The following is a 7635-nucleotide window of genomic DNA, read 5'->3' on the forward strand; positions in this document are numbered from 1 at the left end:
GTAAAATTGCTGAAGCACCGCAGCGCCGTTCGTCAGAGCGGCTTTATATTGAGTGAGCAACCATGGAGAGAATCTGGTGGCGACTGATGCTCGTTGGGTGCAGTCTACTGGAGGTGTCCGACTGTCGGGTGTTCAAGGTTTGGCAGGTGAGTGTCCTGTGATCTGTATAGTGTAAGATCAATTGATTGAAATTTGTTTTTAAAGACGCGCTTGTGGAAAACTGCCGCAAAGTTTAAGATTAAGTCGATGCCTAGTGAGCAATTGATAGCACAGGCTAAGGGGCAAATAAGAAAGCACTTAACCCTCGCCGGCACAGGCCATTTTGCGTCCTTCGACGGCACTAGGTACGACCCCCCCCCCTCGCGTTTGGCCCCTGATCGAGCTAGAGCTTCGCAGAAAAAACGAGCGTGTTGCCCGTCACGAGAGGAAGCCGATGATACCCAATTTTAAGGTCCTAGGTCATCGGGTGACCTTCCAGGTCAGGTCAATGACCCGAAAACCGGGAAAATCGGGACCTGTTAGAAAGTCGTAAAGTGTGGCTGTTATGTGGTTTTCCGGGGTGCTGATCACGAATATCGTGTTAGTGTTTGGATCAGAGATGATGTCTTGAAGCATTTAGACCAGGTCGGGTCAGGTCAGGTCAGGTCAACCGGTAGAGGTTGTGACGGGTATTCGTAATACGTGTCAACCGCCTCTGACAACTTCGTAACATGTTACAAAGGCACCAAAACTACTTCGTAAATGTTCAAATGGTTGCTAAATTCGAATTCAGCTCCAAAAACTAGCCTAGAAACATGTAAAACTCGAAAAAAGTGAACCGAGGTCACCCGAGGTTCAGGTCACCAAAGGTCAATGACCTGACCTGACCTCCAGGTGACCTTGACACCCACCCTTATGTATGGAAGCAACATCAAATCACATGTTTGAACGTTTGAAACCACGAAAAGCTTGCAAACGCGCGGCTAATGCGAGCCGACATACGCCGAATCGCGATTCGGCCAAACATGGTCTCGGAAAAGAGGTCACAGGTCAAAGGTCATTTGGGTCAGGGTCATGAAATTTTCGGGATAGGTGTAAAATTGATCAATGCAAGGGTACTGAAAGTTTCGTCGCGATCGGCCGCTTTTTACGCGAGTTATTCGCGAAAAACCTTAGGGGGGGTGCATCAACCCCCCCCCCCCTGTGCCGGCGAGGGTTAACATCTGACACATGCCCACGCACAGTGGAACGCCTTTCTAGAAAACCTGTCGAATGTCGAGGATTACTTCGATACTGCTTTAGAGATGTCATGATCAGTACCTAATGCCGTTATATAGCATGCTAATAACCCTAGAACGCCTAGGGGGGGGTATCAACCCCCCCTGAGGTTTTTTCGAAGTGCACGCTAAACGGCTTGTCGTAGCGGGCTGAAATTTTCAATACCCTCTGGGGCAACCTTTGCGCATCTTTTGCCGAAAAAAATTGATCGGGTCATGTCAGGTCACAGAGTTATGACGTCATAAGAGGTACAGCGTCCGGCCGACAGTTACCAAACGTGTGCGCCGAACCCCTAGGTTTTCTGCCGGTGATACCCACATTGTTTGATGGATCATGATGAAACTTCCCATGCATGTTGGGGCAAGCATTGGCTATCGTGTGGTGCAAAAAAATTGACCGGGTCAGTTCAGGTCACGGAGCTATGACGTCACAAGAGGAACAGCGTCCGGTACTATTTTTGAAAAGCGCCCGAACCACTATTTTGCTAATTCTTGTCACCTCAATGGGAATATGCAGCAATATTAGCTTCTATACGGAGCAAATGGACCTCCCAAATCCAAAAATACAATCAGATTTCAAAAAATTAAATTTTGATTTTTCGAATTTCTGCCGCCGACTGTGACCTTAACGACTTCCGGCGCTCCCAACGCGCCATTTTTAGAGCTAGGGAAACGAAATACATACCGAACGATAGAGAATTGATCAAGGAACACGATAGTGAAGGTTTCAAGTCGATATCTCCCACCGTTTTGCCGCAATCGCCGCGGAAAGTTGAAAAAGTTTGATTTTTCGGAAAATTTGACCTTTGACCGGTCATAAGTAGGTCAAATGTTGACCTAGGACCAAAAAATATACCACCAATCGCGAGATCTCGTTGAGAGCAATCCGTTGGTTTTTTCCGCTAAGCTCTACGACCTTCCGTTTCGAAACGCCAGGGGGGGTCGTAACACCCCCCCCCCCCCCTGGTCGTTCGTGTTATGAAAAATGGCCTGGTCGTGCGAGGGATAATGTTGCGCTCAGGCAATTCTAGAGAGGTATAGATTCGCAAGCTCTTAACAAAATTAAGTTTTCTGATCTTTCCGTCAAAGTTCAAGCATCTATGTACCAAGATAAGGATTGGCGCTTCTAAGCACATACCATCCTGACGCCACCACATTACAAACACTTACGGGTGAGTGCGGCCCCCTTCCCCGCTCCATAGCCGTTGCTGACATTTCGGCATTGGCCACTTTTCTGTCTGGGGTCGCAACTTTTCAAGTGTGTAGAAAAACATGTAGCCATCTCTCTGCTGGCTTTCACCGAGTGCATCCGATTCGCGGATTCGACTAACTCGGTGGTCATCGTAGCGGAACCAGCATTCGCGTTCAGCGCTGTAAACGGTGGCCACGAAGTGGCCCGCGTGAGTATCGCCGCCATAGTGGCTTACCACGCCTACTAGCTGGTACGCGTGGTCACCGGCCAGGTTCGCCGGGCACGGCGACAGGTTATCCCCCGCGTGGGGCTCTGGCAGCTGTGCCTGTTCAGAGGCCTCTGTCACTTCTGTTTGCCGTATTTTAAACTCCTGCGGTTCACAGTTTTTGTCTTCGTTAGTCTGTGGCGGCTTCCACTCGGATTCGGCGAGGTCTAGCTTGGATGGCGGTATTGACATCTCTGCTGCAGCCACCTCTGACGAGGGAGGAACCGATGTCGTGATTCGCAGTGGTGCTGTGGCCCCGACTGGATCCAGCGGAGTGGCAGCTCGAACTGGAGGTGACGGTCCAGAGGCGAGCGGTAGTCCTGAGTGGTCCGGCTCAGACTCCTCGGCGTCGCTGAGCGTGCCCATTGTTGGGCGCCGATGTAGGGAATCGGTGACCTCACCTGCGACGTACTTATTTAAGGACAAAATCTTAGGAATACCAACACTGGCACGGATCTTCTTGGGCCTATCTCCAAGAAAGGCGCAGCGATTCAGCTGCAGGATCAGAGTCCTGGGTAGCTGACTGATCTTCAAGGTGACGCAGGATTCATCGTGGCCGCAGTGCTGGCAGAGCATGGTGCGTCGTTCGGGGCACATGCTGAGATGTAGCGCTTCCTGCAGTGTCGGTATGTCGGTGCTCTGGCGGCGTGGCACGTTGACAAACCAGCAGATGTTATTCAGGTGCTTCATCACCGTCTGACCACATTTGATGCACGTCTTACTCTCCAGGATCTGATGTTGAAAATGTTCTCGAACCGGGTTATCCGTCAGGTGGCACGCATCTATCTCGTCGCTCATGGTGCCCAAAAGGCGCAGCAAAAACTCGCCGGCGTCCTGCATTTCTGTGCCACCGTACACCGGGTCCATGTCGGCAAACACTTCGTGCAGCTGTTTGAGGTGGGTAGCGACTGACTCAGTGAGCGCCTTTTGTCGGAGCACCATAAGTTTGGCAACAGCGCTCGTAGTGTCACATTGGCCACTTTCCCACTGACAAGGACCGGAGATCAGCGACATCATCTCACTCAGAAATGGATGCAGGCCCAACAGTGACTGCAGCGCAGCGTTCTGGTAACATGTGTTGCCATGGTTGGGTAGACCAATGTATAACGGGTCACTGCTTTTCCAGTCCGCCTCTTGCTGTCGAGTAGCCGAGAGCGATTGTGCCTCACGGCTGGCGGTCCGTGCCACCCCGTCATAACGCTGCTGTGCCTGCACCTTACTGCTTTCAACAGACTTGGGATGTGATGGTGGCTGATTCGTTTTCTGGCTATCAGCGCAGCTGGAGTCTCTGGCGTCACTCGAATCCGTTGATGTTTTGCTCCCCGGGACCAGCCTCCCCGGGACCAGCTATTATTTTTCAAATAAAGACTGTTCTTCTTACCACGATAAATACGAAGGTTATTCAACAACACAAACATAATTATTCAGGTTTTCAGGCACACAGGGCATTTGAGCATAGGGCGCAAGTGACGAAATTGCGTTTCCTTTTAGCATAATCGCACTCTTCAAACGATTCAAAATTATGACGAATGTTCGATCAATATTTGCTTGAGGCAGTACTATATAGTTATCTATATCAATTAGTTCCGTTCGAACAGCCGAACAGGACGTATTTTCTGAAACAGACGCATAGTCTGTCGGACTTCCATCCGTCCGTCCACCCGCTCACCGAAGCTGGAGGTCTGTCTGGGTATACTGTGCCGCGGTGCACACCACCGCGGCCGGAGGTCGGTATGGGTGTACTGTGCCGCGGTACACCAGAGTGCAGCGGCAGAGTATACCTCCGGCAGGAAATAAACTCTGAGACTCGAAAAATAGCTCAGTGAAGCCCACACCAAAGACTTTTGACTTTTTCACTTCCCATCTGGCCGGTGACTTTTTATCGGGATTCTTAAACACTATAGAATATATTGGAATGTAAAGCTGTCCGTTTTATGTATGAAATGTTTTCTGCCAGTTCGTTATGCACACCGTCTGGACGGCTCTGTTTCAGGACGCGGTGGTGACCTCGGGTGACGTCGGTCCACCGCTGCCGGTCACCTCTGCTCTGCAGTGTGCCGCTCTCTGCGCCCACCCGGCCCGCTGCTCCGCCGCGCTGCTGACCCCGCCCCCGCTGACCCCGGCTGAGACGCCGGCGGGGTCAGCCGGGGTCACAGGCTCGCCGCCAGACCGCCACTGCCGGCTGGTCGGCGATGGACAGTTCACGGTCACCGTCCGCGGGCCCGGCTCCGACCCCGAGTGGCTGCTGCTACCGGTGCTCTGAGCCAAGGACTGCGACAACGACCTGCTGCCGCTGTAAATGTTCCTGCTATTGGTGCTGTTCTTATTGCTGCTGCTGCTGCTGCTGCTGCTGCTGCTGCTGCTGCTGCTACTGCTGCTGCTACTACTGCTGCTGTTGGTGGCCAGAGCAGCCTGGCCCGAAGCTCATGTTGCTTTCGGTGCTCTGAAGGCACAGCCCATGCAGGGTGGCGCAAGAGATTATTGAAGATGTGCAGGTTTTAGCTGTTATGTTTGTCCATGCAGGGACCGGGCACCCTGAGCAGTAAAAAGGGGTTTAAAGGTAGGGTTAGTGTCATCACGTCACCGTGTCACTCTATGTCACCTTCGGTTGATTAAATGACGTCAGCTTCACATAGCGATCTCCGCATGTCTTACTTTTGCCTCCCGCCGATAGCAGGGCCCGTGGCGCCGGCGCGTGATGCGCCGCGCCGGCCAATTTGCCGAGGGCACACTCGAGGGCTCGAGTGGCGCGCCGCTGCTGATGGCGGGCGATAAAGGCGCGCCGCCCGGACGGAAAATGGCGCGCCTCTTGACACCGCGCGGCGCGAGACATTCCCGCAACGGTGAGCGAGAAGAAAATAGATAGGAAAGACGCGAAGGAGAATGACGAGGAGTGAGTGAGTTAGTAGAGGAAAATGAGAAGAATTGGCACAGCGATAGACATCACGCGGGACCCAAAACGTTGGATTTTAATATGCATATTTCATTACTTAACTTGAGCATTCATTCTGCTCTTTCCGTTTTACTGCTGCTTTGTTTTATAAAATGAAGTCGTATGAAATGGAACCAAACTGCCTTCAAATACCTACCAGCTCCTCAGCGTGTCTGAGAGGGAACCATAGGCGACAGGTAAGCATATAATGTCTCGCAGCTGGGACGTTCCGGGTGCAGTTTAACCCGCGCCCTGCTGGGGGGGGGGGTGTTTGAACACCCCCCCTGTGGTTTTTCGCGAATATCTCAAAAACGGCGGCGCGGAGCGCCGCCGTTTTTGGTACACCTTATCATACATCAATTCTACACATGTTGTGAAAATTTCAGACCAAGGTCATTCAAGGTCAGGTCACCAGGTCACTCGAAGTGACCTCACCTCATAAAAAGTTTCAATGTCTGTCATAGCTACACCGAGTGACCGATCGCTTTGAAACTTTCAGCGATTGCTAAGAGCATTAGCATGTACAAAATGTATATCTCAGAATTTTGATATCGATGACCTAAGGTCAGGTCAATTTTGCGACCTCACCATTATAAGTCAATGGGAGAAAATTGAAATGCGCCTGTTTTGGACGAAAGACATTATAAACACTCCCAAACACTGAATTACAAGTGGTTTAGACACACTGAACATGAAAATGGTGTCTGTGACCCCTGTTTATGCCCTGAGGTCATCTTAGGTCACGAATGGTATCTAACAGTTTTTCGCAAATAACTTTTGATAGAGGCATGCTAGAGCGATGAAAACGCCTTAGATGTGTTCAGCTCGACGATACAGATCGACTGATATGCAACATGACCCTTTCCGGTCAGGTCATGACCTTGACCTGAGGTCAAATTTTCAAGTTGACCTTTCAAGGTCAAATTATAGTTCGTTCGATGGGTCTTGACGAGAGGAACACGATGCCGGTAAAAGTAAGCTCGTACAATGCTTGGGTCAAAAGTTATTGCAGAAAAACTGTTTCCGAAAAAATCGGCTATTTTTGCAGTTTTTGCCCCCTGCAGGCAAAACCGTTGACGTTAGGTCAAATCTTAGAAAATTACTCAGAAAGGGCGTTAATAGGGCTATCGAATGCGCTTTTCCGCGGCGCTGTAGCTCTATTGGTTCCCGAGTTATGCGTTGGCTTCTTGGAAATTTTCGACATTCGACCTGGAAATCGGCGAAAATTTGCCTTCAATGACCTCTGGTGACCTGACCTTTGACCTGACCAAAAAATTGACCGAAGTGATTTCCTCATTATTTTTGACGCTCTTTCGAACGCCGCCTTCCGCGTATCGCTACGTGGCCCAGGAGCCGAGTTAGAAGGGGGGGTGTTCAAACACCCCCCCCAGCAGGGCGTGGAAATCCAGGACCCCCAGCCGGGCGCGGGTTAATCTGATGAACAGTTTGGGAGATATTCTCGTCCAGCTCATAGCGAATCCGGCTAATGTGATTCAATCAATTTTCTGGTTCATGCAGATGGCGGCAAAGACTGATTGGCTGCCAGCAGTCCAGTGATGCACATGCTCACTTCTCGGCCGCAATTTACCTCGTTATTGCTCAATAAAGGGTGATATAGCCTCTGTGTATCATCGTAATAACGATCCAGTCCTTCCGGAGCTCCGTACACGGTCAAATGCCTTCGATATAGATGGCATTGCAGGGTACATTATTGCAATATCAGTTCACCACTACTCTGTAAGAATGCTGGTTATTGCTTAATTGTTTTTTGAATGACCTCCTTACAAAATTATACTTTTCATTCATATATTTTTGTACACAAAAAATACATGAATGAATGGTATTATTTTGTAAGGAGTTCATTCAAAAACAATTAAGCAATTTAAATGCCTTACATTCAGCAAGCACTAAATGAATTAAGAAACGCTGGTTATTCACACATATTCTGTCCTAATTTTATGATGAATTTTATTTATGTTATTTAATGAAT

Source organism: Amphibalanus amphitrite, unplaced genomic scaffold (genome assembly GCF_019059575.1).
Source record: "Amphibalanus amphitrite isolate SeventyFive unplaced genomic scaffold, NRLGWU_Aamphi_draft 000447F_arrow, whole genome shotgun sequence".
Taxonomy (NCBI): domain Eukaryota; kingdom Metazoa; phylum Arthropoda; class Thecostraca; order Balanomorpha; family Balanidae; genus Amphibalanus; species Amphibalanus amphitrite.